Source organism: Cinclus cinclus, chromosome 3 (genome assembly GCF_963662255.1).
Source record: "Cinclus cinclus chromosome 3, bCinCin1.1, whole genome shotgun sequence".
NCBI classification, from domain to species: domain Eukaryota; kingdom Metazoa; phylum Chordata; class Aves; order Passeriformes; family Cinclidae; genus Cinclus; species Cinclus cinclus.
The window spans coordinates 58,407,587-58,422,077 of NC_085048.1; the positions used below are offsets into that span (position 1 = coordinate 58,407,587).

Consider the following 14,491-nt stretch of genomic DNA (forward strand, 5'->3'; position numbering starts at 1 on the left):
TGGCCACCTCTGGGGTGGCCTTCCCCTAGTGAGGAAATACAAAACACATATGACCATCTGAAGCCTGAAGACAGTAATACTTTAAACTAGATGACTTTAACAAAATGACTATGTGTGTTACGCAGCCCTTGGATGAATCTTATAAACTCAAGCAGTCCTAAAAGTCAACAGCGCTACATAAATGTATTCACATGCTGATAACTGCTTGCAGGACCAAGACCTAAGTTAAGTATATTCTACAAACCTCATTATTGTCTGTATTTACAGAATATGATCTGACATATGTATGTTCCCTTTTCGTCATCATTATCTTGAATGGAGTTTTATTTATGTGCATGACTAGACAGGCTCTGTTTTGTATGAATACCAGCATTCATCCACAGAGAACAATAAAACATCTTTCTCCCCATGCAAAAGTTTGTCTGGGAGCAGAGACCCACACAGTTCAGCCAAGCAGTCAAATGCCACCAAAAAAAATCCACATAGCATGTTAAGCAAACAATTTCCAAGGACTTGCACACCAGGTTGTGATACACAATCTGCTTGTTGCACTGTTATGGACCAGTCCATTTTTACCATTCAGAATATTTTCACAATCTATTTGAGATAAGAAAAAAGAGAGGGCTGAGAGGACTAGAAAATCCAACCATGGTTAGTCACCACTGACAAGCCCTTAGCAGCCCAACTAGCTAAGTAATTCCTGCAGTGCTCTCCTACAGCAGAGTCACACAGATAAAAGCTTAATGGCACCACCAGTCAGACAGTAAGTGCCAGCTACTCACACAGCAATATTTGAAAGAAAGGCTAAATAATACAGCAGCAAAACCTTGTCCAGAAATTCCAGATGAGGGCTAGCCTTCTGCATGGATCCATGGTACAGCCTTACTTACCCTGGCAAGGAGGAGGCATCATTTCTCCTCCTCCTCCACCCTTGTGAGCAGGACCTGAAGCTGCTGCCACCCTTTCCTGCAGTGGGAGGAGAAGACAATGGGAAAACAAACAGCTCACTCTGGATCTCTTTTAGAGCCTGTTGGTCTCAAAACACTCTGGACTTCATTACCTCTCACTCATTAACTTTCTCTTCCTAAAGAGAATGCTGGACCTGCTGATAGGATCATTGGGAAGAGTAAAGTACTGACAAGGAGCTGTTTTGGACACCAAGGAAGCCAAAGGGTGCACAGTGGCATGTTCAAGAAAGGCTAGAGCATGTCCTGAAAGCACATGTGTTCCCAACAAGTGTCCCTGTGATGGTTATGTGTATTCTAGAGCCAGTCAGGTATCCAAGAGGCAGAAACTGACAGTAAAAATAAATAATTAACCCACAATCTCAAGCCAAAATCCATCCAGATTAATGGTTTTGTTCCCCAAAATATTTGCTGTGCTTGATTCTTATTTAAAGCCTTGAATAGCATTTCAGACCACTGTTTTACCCAAATTTTATCTAAATCCATAATTTTCCGGGGAAAAAAAACACAACAGGAATTTTCAGTCAAATTTTCTTCTAATCAAATTGAGGACCTCCTTATCTAGTTTCTTCCATTCTGTTAAACCCAGTCTCTTACATTACAAATTAAATTCAGAATAATCCACTTTTTCTGTTCATTCTGATGATGTTTTTTCAGGAGAATAAATAGATATCAGAAAAGGAATAGAAATAAAACATTTTTAAAGAAGGTTAAGTGGCGCCTGCGAGTCTACAATCCAACAAGTTAAGCAAACAAAGAGAAGGGGAAACCCTACCTTGTAAGCAAGGCAATTACAAATCTAGTTTCCACACTCTGGAATGATGCCAAGATCTAAGTGTGAAGGACTGAGAGGAAAATCTGTTATAAATTCCTTCAAGTAAAAGTCCCTATTTAAAAGGCAGAGAACACATTTTAGAAAGGTCATGAAGTCACAGCAGTTGTTTGGGTTTTTTTCAAAGCACAACACTAAACAAAATTTGACTTCTTTTTAAAAAGGCAGAGATAGACACAGCTGAGCTTGGAGTGTAACCCTCACACTAGGAGGAGAAAAGCAACGATTAAAAGTAGGTTTTATGAGCTTTGAGCTTTTGTAGGCACTTCAAATACCTACTGAGTAGGAATTGCAACCTCAATGATAGCGAAAATTTATTCTTAAATATTCTCAGTTTAAAGGGAAAAAAAACCCAAGAGTACTCTACCTCTCATATAGGCATAAAGCGAGAAGTTACACATAAACTGTTTCACTAAACTTTCACTTGAGCCTGGTTTTACCCTCTTTCTAGGTAAGGGGGCTGTGTGGAAAGGGAAGTATGGCAACAGCAGACTCATGTTCCTAGCTATAGTTTGTAAGTCTAAGATCTTCAGAAGGTTTTTAGCAAAGGTAAAAAAACCTGAATCTGAAAGACAGAGCTAACAAGTCATGCTGTTCCATCACAAATATTATGGTTGAGCAGTTTAAACAGAATTTAGTGCATGGGTATATACATTCACCCACAGACATACACACATGTAAATACTTTTATACTTATATAAAGCGCAGGCAAATTCCACCGAAACTAGAAAACCAGACTGGAAAATCCACTTACATTACACTTTGCATTTCAGTCATAAATTAAAAAGACTGTGGGTGTTGTGACTAACTGACAGTAATTTGAGCCAGTACGTGATGTTTACCATGGGGTAAACTGTTGCCTCTCCTGATTTTTAATTGGAGGTTAACTTTGGCACACTCCACTATAAACAAGTCCTGGCACTAAAAACAAAGAGACAAGGAATCATTTCATGGATGTATTCCCATAGTTCATCAAGTATTTATCACTTACATTGCCCAGATACATTGTCAAAGGTGATAAACATGCACCTATCTATAACAATAATCTGATACTCTGCCTCATTCCTCATCACAGAGGTACCCAATCCTGATTCCAAGGTAAAGCAGTGCAGTGTGCAACCATATCCAAGATCATGAAAGGTCTGGCTCTAACTCTCAGAAGCCTTCCTGAGCAAGTATAGCATAACATGACCTTGATCCTAGCCCCCATTTCTATTCATCTTACATATAATTGCACACACATACAAAAGTGACTCTGAAGTAGATACAGAATGAACCAGAAACACTTCATACACCTCCCACATAATACCAGAAGGCCTTGAGGAAAACACCCCAGACACTTGCTGTCACTCCCAGTCAGGATGCTGACAGATCACACACACAGGAAAAGAGCTACTGCAAGAAAGGGTCCTGGCAGAAAAGTGATAGCAAATCCCAGAACAAAGCTACTATAGCACCAAGGACATGTAAGCAGTCTCCAACTGACCAGCTGGCAAGACTGCCACATTTCAGGCAGTACATACTTGAGCATGCCCAGCTTACTTGGAGTTGTACTGTGCTCAAGTAGACATGAAGAGACACAAATATTTCATTTATAATTTTATGAATACTTTGAAAAACAGAGGTTATTTGTTATTGTTTCTTAGTTTACCAGGCTGTTACTACACTTGCATTGTTACTTTGCAAACTATACTATTCCCCCCCAAATTAAAACACAACACCCTTAACCACAGGTTGTTCCCACTAATAAATTACCTATTTAATATGTTTACATGGGCTCTTTTCCGCAGTAGAGTCATGTTGAAATTGCCCTAATTAAAATATCTCCATTTATTTGCATGACTAATCAGTACTTATCTGTAACACGGCACTTTATATCTTCAAAGCACTTCAACTGCATATAAATGGATTATCTGAAAACTTGCCCAAAAATGTATCTTGAAATCTGATGCAGACACTCAACTATTGCTTCCTAAAATAACTACTGACTTCACGTGCACTCTGAATCATAAAGAGGGCAATACTGACAGATCTGCAGAAGCACACGTGTTACTTATGGAAAGAGTAAATATTTCACAGAAGAGAAAAAGGCAGCGGACCAGACAGTGTTCCTTGATGACATGGAAAAGCAGATGGTTCAGTCCTCTGAGTGGTAGTAAAGACAAAGTCTACCCCACTTCCCACCATGCTTTTTGCTGAAAAGAGCCGTCACACTCATGTGCAAATGAAGTCCCACATCCCTAAAATTGCTTGCAAGAGACTTGCCACTATTCTTTCACTTCCTCCTCTTTGGAGCTTTCTACAGACTTGAATGTCAAAATATTCAGGACATCTGGTGCTGCTTTCTGGAGTCTCCGGCCACTGATGATTTGTACTGCATGAGAAATTTATTTCTTGGTATCATGCCACCCGTGTGTCTCCCCATAAATTTCATACCCCTGGGCCACTCATTCGTTGAAAGAAGATGAAGGGGGGTATGTTTTTGCTTCACAACTTGTTTTAACAGGGATTTTATATACAGAAACAAGCTACTTCCACAAGTACAGAGCTGCCCTACCTGTCTGAAAGTTATTTTCCTTTAAAATAATTTAAAATTAAATTAGAAATGGAAGGGATGTGGGGGATGTGTCCTTCAATTCTGTCAGGAAGCAGTATAAAAGAGCAGATTTTGTAGGTCTATTGTCTTCATTTTAAAAGGCCAAATTATATTTTAGATCTATCAATATGCTTTCCCTTTTCAGAAGTGTAGGACCATTCCTAATATTTTCCTTCTATTAAGAGGAAAACCCCCATAGTCCTTCAAAACAAAAAGCGGTGGTTTTGTAATGTTCTGCAAGTGTCTCAACTGATGGAACAACAGTGGTGATTTTCTATGATGATTTTACTCTAGATAAGCACAAAACAGCAAAACTACTGATTCTGAATTTTACTGCTCCCTGTCCCTCTTTCTTGTGTTGTGCCCCTGAACTGCATCTTCTCATGCATTCATTTGGTTGTTTCAGGGTCCTTTAAACCTCCAATTTTCACCAGGGTTATGGTGAAGCATGCATGGGGGCTTTTATCCAGAAGGGCCTGAAAGCACTTGAACTCTACCAGGATGCAATCACATACAGCCTGCTCACATCTCTGCAAATTCATAAGGTTGTAGAGGCATCAAGAGATCATCAAGTCTGTCCCTCCCAGCAGGATCAATTATACTCAGGCTATTTCTGACAGAGGCCACCTAACCCGTTCTTTAAGACATCAAATAATGAAGGTTCCACAGCTCCCTTCAGCATCTCAAACCAGTGCTTAGCTCTCCTTGACATCACGTTTTTCAGACAAATTCAAGCTCTGTGCTGTAATTTTTACAAAAAGTTCATTGTCTCTTGTTCTATAAATTTATTACATAAATCTTTAATGTTTGTTCTTATGACACCAAGGCAGTCATCTTCTCTTAAGACTATGCCACTTAGTTTGATTTAATATTTTCTCAAAGGCCAGTGTTTTCTAAGCAAGGGGGGCTGTTGCCCCCTCACTGAGACCATCTGCTGTGGTAAGTACTTCAGGTTATTGCAGGCACTGCCAGCCCTAAAATGACAGTCACCAAAAGGAATGGAAGTGCCCCCCTTTGCACAGTAAATGAGAGGCTCTCTTGAAGAATCTGCTGAGAACCAGAGCCCCAGCCCTTTCTTTCTATTCTGTGTTGGTTAGAAATACAAGTAATTTGCCATCAATTCCCAGACAGTCCATTACTCACACTGACAGAGTCACACAGTTTGGTTTAGACTCAAAAGGAGATTTGAATGCCTGCTGGTTGAGTCCTTCTTCAGCTTTGGGAAAAAAGTAAAACCCAAAGAAAAGTCAGACAAACAAGATCTGAGCAAAGCCTCTCTGCATGGCTTTTTCCATTCTGCTGCTCTTTAGACTCTTTCAACTGTACTAATAAGTACAATAGAGAACAATCAAATCTCCAACCCAGCTCACTCAGGAAGTTAACACTACAAGACAAGGCTTGCTAAAAGAAAATCTTACCATCTAAATAGGTAAGACAGACTGTAATAAAGGGATAGATCATTATAAAATAAGAAAAAAAAAATATTCACCAATGTCAATCTAAACAAAATATCCACAGAAAAATAGATAGATCCTAAATGTAGAAACCTAAGGATATAGCTGCAGGGAGTACATGAGGGCTTTTCTGCAAAACTAGTGCTCCCCCCAACCCTGTCACATGTCTGTCCCACTCCTGAGCTGGGTGTTTTTTTTCAGCACTAAGCAGCCTTTCACTACCACTGAGCTTCAGTAGGCAAACATGTAAATTGGGTGTTAAGTTTACAGCATATGCAGCACAAGAGAAATTGAGTTACCATTTTTTGGCCAGTGACTGAGGCAACGAATCTCACAGTTCACCCCCTTATTTCAAGAGGGGAGCAGGAGACACACAAGATACCAAGTCTAAGGGATCCCTAGCCTAAGCACATATCCCATGTCTTCCCCCATGAAGAACTGCTTGAAATATGATAAACAAATCATGCCTAAAATGTTCATAAAGCACTATTACTTTAAAATAAAAATACTTTATAACCTAGTTGCAATATATATTGCCTCTTCAATCATCTTAATAGAGTTTTAACTTACCACAAACTTAGAGATATCTCATGAAAACCATAAAGTTTGCACACATGAAGCAATAGCTTCTCCCCCCACCCTGGAGACTCCTTTCTGTCTTCCTTTTCCTCCCCCACCCAAGGCCTGAACACAGGAAGAGAGATCACCAGCTGCCTACTGAAAAAAACAACTACCAAATAGTGTGCATCATTCAGATGGCTTGGATGATTCAGCTTTTCCATGTGAACTTAAGTGGCACAAATGGAGCTCTGTGCATTCTGAATCAAGTGTGTATTTAATAGTCCAAGTACATAACACAATTTCTACATGAAGAATAACTTTTCATCTTAAATACAGCAGCATATCTGTTAACCTTAAAATGGCTCCAGTTCTCAAACCAATCAATAATTACATCTCCCTGTGCTTATGTATTGCAGCACCTTCATCCCATAAAAATACTTTTCATATTGTTCTCAAAAGCTGAACTGAGTAGGACAGTGAAAAGAGGATATAGTGATGAGCTTATAATTTTGAAAGCCATCTGATGTGATGTGCATTGGTTTTTGAGTGGGAGGGCTGGGAAGGAACAGAAAACCCAGGGGTAGCAAGCAGTCTGCTATTCCATAGTACAACAGCACAATAACACAGCAGCAGCTTGATCATAAGCATCCCATAGTTACCTGCAGCTTATTGTCAAGAAACTTGTAGGACAATAATATTAAACGTTTCCAGACAGTAGGCTGAGATATGAAATCCCACACAAATGCAAAACACATGCACACTTAATTTGTGTATTTTTTGTTTAGTACTGCTCATTTAAAGAATTAGTGCCTGGTTTTACTTCTCTAGTTCCTTTGGCCTTTATTACTTTGTTCAAATGTTCATTTGAGTGCTCTTCACCAACAAGATCCTATTTTCATTTCACCCTTTCAATCATAAATCAGAAACAGCTCTAATGAACCAGATTTGGCACAAAAAGTGGAAGGAAAAATCAGACCTAGTGCTGAGGACAGAACCTCTTCCCTGACAAACCCTGTTTACTTAGCAGGAGAATTTCTTATTTATGCTCAGGTACAAAGGCAGCACAAGCATGTTGAGCACAACACTGCCTTCTGCAGGCACCCAAGTGTGACACTACCAAAACTGCCTGAGGTGATCAGCAAGGGCACCTTGAGCAAAGGGAAAAGGTGACAACAGAACGAATAGACTAGTCATCACTGGAAATCGCTCAAGACCTAGAGAAAAACAACAGAAATATTGCTTGGCCTGTGCTTTGAACAATGGAAATGAGCCTTTGGGGTCATGTAGTGTGCCACCTTCTGCTAGAGCAGCACCTGGAGTTTTGTCTTAGGGGTGCAAACTAGGCAAGAGTACCGGAAAGCAACCAGAGAACAATGTTTTGGCAGCATCTCTTCTCCTACTAATGATTTTTGTATGTTTTTTATTATTTTATAACTGACTTGCACTTCATTTTAAAATGTAGGCATGTTATGCACACCCAGCCCAAAAAGCTTGTATCAAACTAGTCAGGGTGATGCAAGTCTCACCTTATAGCTCCTGCCCTTAAGACAATGCTGCCAAAGTCAGCCTCACTAGCCAAGATGTCTTTCTTCACAGCCAGCTACATGAACAGCAAACACTGTGTGAGACCAGAGGGTGTCCACAATCTTCTGCATTTCGAAAACACACTAAATACTTCATTGCAAACTAGATGAAAAAATCCACGATTGCAGGAGTGACCTGTGGGAGAAGTCATGCACTTTGGTTACCATGCATGATTCAGGTTTTTTGAACTTCAGACTTCTGGTGATGTTTGTTTTCACTCCCTGCCATTTCTTGATAGGGACAAAGATAGCAGGAGTTCTTCTCATCACAGCTTCCCATCACACCTCCCCCATTTTGGTCAACCACTGAGAAAATGAGTCATGATGCCGAAACCTGAGCCTCTTCCACATCCTTTGAAAAGCCTCATATCCCACACAGACCACATCCATTCCAAGCACAGCAGCCACCATGGTCAGCAGCAGGTCAAATGCATTTCTTGTGGCCAGATTCACCCATGTGTGAGCACCCCAGGGTTCTGCCCCACTGCCTCTCCCAGACAGCCCCAGCTCAGTTGTCCCCTTGGCTTTAATAAAGGCCTCTCTATGCAGCGCTAGATGAAACACACCATGCCATACCAGGAGCTCATATGCCACCAAACCTTTCTGGTTTTTTAGACAATGGCTCCCTCATATTACCTCTGCTGTAATACTGTGCGACGAATCACCCCTCCACAATGTTCCCACGCTTCCACGGGAAGACAAACTCGGCAAATCACATACCTTGTCCCATTAGCCTTTTATTCAGAGGCCTGTCACTCATATCCTGAGCATGAGGGTGGGAAGAGAAGGGCTGCTGCTTCAGCTGATGGGTTTCCCTCCGCCTTCTTGTCCCTCCAACCCATGTAGCCACTGCACAGACAGCAGCAGAGGGCAGGGAGGGGCAGGAGGTCCACATCCATCTCTCCAATGCAACCTATGACTCCAACATTACAAAACTCTGAAATAGGAGACAAAACAGACCTTTCTTCCTATCCAGAGATAAGAAGCTGATGTGTCTGGACCTAAAGGACCAAGGACTGCTCGGGGTGGTCTAAGTAACTTCAAAGTGGAGTCTAAACCAACAGTTTACTAAGCAGAGAGGAATTCTTATATGAATCAAGAACATGGAAATGTTGTTTTCTGGGCAGCATTCTTTTTGCTGGAAGGCTCTGGCCAAAACTATCTTGGACATCAAAACAAACTGATTATGCTATAAATATTAAAGACTTTAGAGCTGTTTGTGAAATAAATTCTTGGGAAGTCCCTTAGCATTAAAGTAGGGAGGAAAAGGTCAGAGAGAAAGAAGGACATAGGAAAAGGGAAATAATTAATTTAGGACATCATTTATTTTGCTCTCTTCTTACTCACTTATAGGAACTTACACCAACTTGCCCCCCAAAACCAGTAGTTGAGAACTATGCCAGATAATATTAAGACTTCTGCATGTTCAATTCAGGGACATTCAGCGAGGTGGGAAGAAGAGTTCCAGCTGAAACTGTGTTACACCTAAGAAAGCCTTTGGTCACCTTCTGTGGAGACACATTTAAACACCACAGTTGCTCTGCAAGAATCTACAGTATCTGAACTACAAGTCCCCACTTTCTACTATCGTGTAATAAAATCAAACTAATCAGCCAAGATGCAGCCACTAAAGTTTGGCTGATATTTTACCTGGATGAAAATCCTTAGTTTCACTCATAATTACTCATTATCATTAAATGAAGCTATTAATCACAAGGTAGAAAAGGGTACTTTTCTTCGTGTTCTGATAATGGAGTTTTGTTTGGTTGGGGTTCTTTCACAGTTCACAGATTAAGATTTTAAGGCTCATTTATGACTACTTGGCATTATGAACATTTCCACTGGAAATAGGGGCAGATTTCATTAGAAACATTGGCACTGAAAACAGCTAATTGGGAATGAAAGAGGAAAATACATTAATAAGCAGCGCTGAGAAGCATGCAATTACTTGGGGGGGAAAAAAAACATTAAATACACAGTCAAAACATTGAGTATCAGTTATCAGTTTAGACTGTGGCATATTTCATGCCTCTCAGTAAATATTGCCCAAGCAAAAAAGCCTCTAAGCAAAGGTCACAAGGGTCTGAGGCTCCTCACCTGCAAAGGTATTCCCAGAGCACATCTAAACACACAGTGGCTGAGCACCATCAGTCAGCACAGCCCAGAGATCCGTCAGAATCTTGTCAGGTTTGCTCCACAGCTACATTTCAACAATTCCTACTCTGGCTACTTACACTGAAAAAGGGCTACTTACCAAGGAGGGTGTGGGCTGTCAGAAACAACCAACCAACAAACCAAAAAAGCCCAAGCAACTACCCCTCTCAGCTGAAGATGGCACAGTAAACTGGACTTCTTGTCCTCTGATTCCTTGGCTGCTGTCTGGCATAGAGAACATTTACCCTCACCAGAGAACAAACAGAAACCACAATCATATACCTCCCCAAGGATTCTGCCTATAACTCAGCACTCCCTGGCATTTACTTTATGCTTAATTACTCTGTCTCCATATCCTTTTAATCAACCACATAATTGCCTAAGATATCTTTGCTCTATCCCCAAAAAAAATATATTGGGTAACTCCATAACCACTTAAGGGAAAGTCAGTGGCTTACATCATTCTAAAAAACTGAGGTGACCACACAGGGAGGTTTAAAAAGAAATGTTTACATCTATTCTATGTCATGCTAAAACAAACACATTTCTCCCACTGGCAGGAACTGGAGGACACCCAAATGTCTGGAGTTTTCTCTTCCACTGAGTATGTAATCCTCGTTTTGTCTTCCACTGGCAAAGTATGTGCAACAGACAACTCCGGCCCATTTCATATTTAGTATGCATTAAAAAAAAAAAATCCCAATTCTAAGTGATGTTGGAGCAGTAATATTACTTTTAACTTCCCACTTTTGGACAAAGTCCAGAATAACCCAAACTAACTAAGCTTTTGGACCACTGCACCAGGCCTCATGGGCATGACATAATCTTACTAGCAGTTGCTAACTATCACAAAGGAGGACAAAACTGATGGTTAGGGACTTGCATTGTGCAGGCAACAGGATAAAGAGAGGTTACTATTTTAAACTGATGCAGCAGCAGCACACACAGTAGAATTTAGTGAAATAAGACACTGACAGCAACTCTTGACTCCTTTTTCATACATCTTACAGCTCAAGTGTGGTGTGTGGAACTATATATAACTGCTTTGAAAGACTGCCCTTGTTTCATGCTCTAGCATCATACAAATGTAGCAGTAGAAACAAATGTGCAATGCTGCAACAGTGTGGGGTTTTCTTTGCAGACTTACTGCCACACAGCTGAAGCAGCATTCTACACAACACAGACCCATGCATTTAGCTTAGCCAGACCCCTCTTTTCTTCGTTCTCCAAACTGAGTGTTTTTGAGTACTCTTTCTACATTTTAAGGGAATCACAAGAATATGCCTGAGTTAAGTCAGTGGCTTCCTCAAGAGCTCTTGTCCATTACAAAAACCTTGCAGCTGGCAAGGAGACAAAAGCATTCCTATGTGATGGCCACAAAGAGCCCATGCTCCATAACCACAGCATGTGCAAAGTTCAGGCTACAGAGAAGAAAGAAGCCACAGCTGTACATTAGAACAAAGGCTTCTCCAAAGGACACAACACTTCTTTCCAGTTGCCCATGAGCATTGCATTTCAATCTCACACTTTGAGATGGTGCACTAGGATGCACAGTGGAAAGTGGGGGATGAATATTTTAGTGCAGAAAACACAAGCAGAAGCCAACATTCACACTCCTCCAACATAGCAATACTGCTGGCAAAGGCATTTCTGAGAATGCATGTTCATGGAAGCCTTGCTGCCCAGATCATGTGCAAGATATTCCAAAAATTGAATGACGAATGCAGGAAAGCTCCCAGGGAAGTAAAACCTGTAAGAAAAAGGTTTGAGCTGAATTAATCAAGATACAAGTTAAAGCCTGATGAGGGGTTTAACTTGGTCTATTCAGGATGTGATTGCAGGTATAGAGCAGTTTGTGAAGACTACCTGGTGGCAGTGTAATAAAACAGGACACAAGATTTGGACTAAAACATTTATGTAAGAAGAAAATTCTTTATCTTCTCCAACTATAAAGCTAGTCTTCACCATCTGTTTCCTGGTTTGGTTAAGCTTTGGATTTTTACTTTCTCTCCTTTCAAGACAGCACCAAGAGTATGGAGCATATTTTTAAAACAAGCCCTGCTTACGAGGAAGGAAGAGCTAGCGACTCACTGATTAGCAAAAAATTTCCTATAATACTCTCAGTACTGTGTCCACGTCTGTTGATCATCCAGAATTCAAACACTGATTAATTCACTTGTCCATAATACTAGAGGAAACATATACCTTGGAGAACTGCTCTGCACTCTGTCCCTACATGCCATTAGTGTTCATTTCCATGTCTTATTTCCTCTCACACATTACCATCCAAAATCGGATTTCTTTTTTTGCAATGGTTATGTAAGAGAAAGCAAAGGTATTGTATTTTACATATACTACAGACTGCAACAGAAACTTATTCTGTATTTCAGAAGTACATGATCCTCACCTATACATGTATGCATGAGTATTAAATATTATTTTCCATTTTTGTGGGGTTTATGCTCTTTCCCAATTAACTGCACTGTTTTGCCACCATGACAGTGTATTCAGAGTATTGTGGAGTACTCTACCACAGCAGGATAACTGGAAACGTATGTGGTACTCGTTAGGGAAGTCAGCCTAGATACAGTTTTTGATCAGATAGCTACACGTACCTTCAACATCAAGAGACGAGCCAAGTTTTTGCGTAACAGCAGAATTTTTTGCAGATTAAGCCAGAAGGATATCAACTGTGATTTATTCCTAGATCTGTGGGACTTTTTTTTACCCCTGAACTGTAGAGCATTCTCTATATTCACTCTACACAATAAGAGGTTAAACATGATGGCCTCCATTCATTTTTAATGTACAGAAAACATGACATTGAAGATGAGCAGAACTTCCATTTTAAAAGTCTTGTTTAGACAACACCTTAAGAACAGTTCAGCCTTTTTGAGGCTGGGCTATACCACACCACAGAGCCTACAACATGGCAGTTTCAGCCCTTTCCTTGGAGGCAGGACCAAACTGTTGTAGGGTTCAGCTGCAAACACAGCAGCAATCCATGCCTCTAGCACAGACTGCCATCTCAGGGAGTGGAGGAGGGTGGCAGAAGACAGACATATCTACTTTGGCCAGAAAGGTCCAAATCAGCTTCCCCAGTCATTAGTGAGTCACAATCAAACATAATTAATTGAGAAGTGAGTGAAACACCCTGTCTCTCTCTGTGGGGCTGTAGCACAACTTCATTGGGTTGTTGCAGCAAATGGTGACATCTTCACAGACAGAATTACAGTGTGTTTTTAACATCCTGTTATCGCATGTGATTCCTGTTCCAGTCCTAAGTGAAAACTAGCATTTAACTTCCCTCTTTCCCCACCAATTATTAAATATAAATCCCTTTTTTCAGCAAGACCAAAGGAATAGAGGCTGTTGGCAATGTATCATCTACAAAAATAGTTAGTCTTATAGTTAGAAGGTAATATGAAATCTTATTTTCTTTTCATTTAACTAAACTGTGCCCAATACTACAATACAGGAAGGTACAAACTCTATTTGTTAAAATGTAAAAATATATACAACTATATTTAACATTTAAATAACTTTAAACACAACTGTTTGCATACTAACAATCTTATGTACATTCCATCTTAAGCAATACCTCTTTAATATCCTCCTTTTGTTGAACAAGTTTTATTTTCCTCCCAAAATACCCAATGTTACTTTAAAATTCTGGAGGGGTAAAAATTAGAGCTATATAGAAAATAGCAAGATGTCTTACAATTGTAGAGTATGATGGCACATATTTTTCATAAAAACAACACATCATTCAAAAACTGAACCACTGTAAAAGTTCTCATAAGTCCAACAGGACTGTCTTTAAAAGGTTACTTTGGTTAACAGCAAGTCATTCTTAAACAATTAAGGACAAAAAAATATATATTCTTTCACCACCTCTACAGATGCATTTCCTTGGCATGTTGTAGCAATCCATATACCTTCACAGATGAGCACTTCAGTTGTTCAGTACTCCTTATTTGTACTGTGATTTCGATAAAATAGATTATATATATAAGGCTGGATTGATTCATAATTAAATTAGTCCAACATCCTAAAATCTCTGAATAAGAGAACTCTCTTCCTAAGACTTCATAGGAACTCTGGATATCAGAGAGAACAGTAACCCTACTACTTCCTCTTCACAAGGTTTATCTCATGCAGTACTTGAAATAGCATCACCAAGTTGCATGAAACTGCTGCTTCCTTGCTCTTTTTCCGAGTCAGGACAGTGACAATTTCTGTGAGCTCTGCATATGCTGACACCCTGCCAGTTGCACCAGCCTCTGAGCATTCAGACAACTAAAGTGCCACTGGACTTCACAGTAAAGCAATGCTTTCCTCTGAGT

The 14,491-nt window shown here is 40.1% G+C and overlaps 1 protein-coding gene across 1 annotated transcript in view; it reads right to left on the minus strand.

The window, feature by feature from the left end:
• Positions 1-934, minus strand: part of IPCEF1 (interaction protein for cytohesin exchange factors 1) — a 70,403-nt gene extending 69,469 nt beyond the window's left edge. Inside the window, exon 1 of the mRNA XM_062490044.1 lies at positions 891-934. The gene's annotated coding sequence lies outside the window, so the exon portion shown is untranslated. The remainder of the gene's footprint in view (positions 1-890) is intronic.
• Positions 935-14,491: the final 13,557 nt, after the last annotated feature.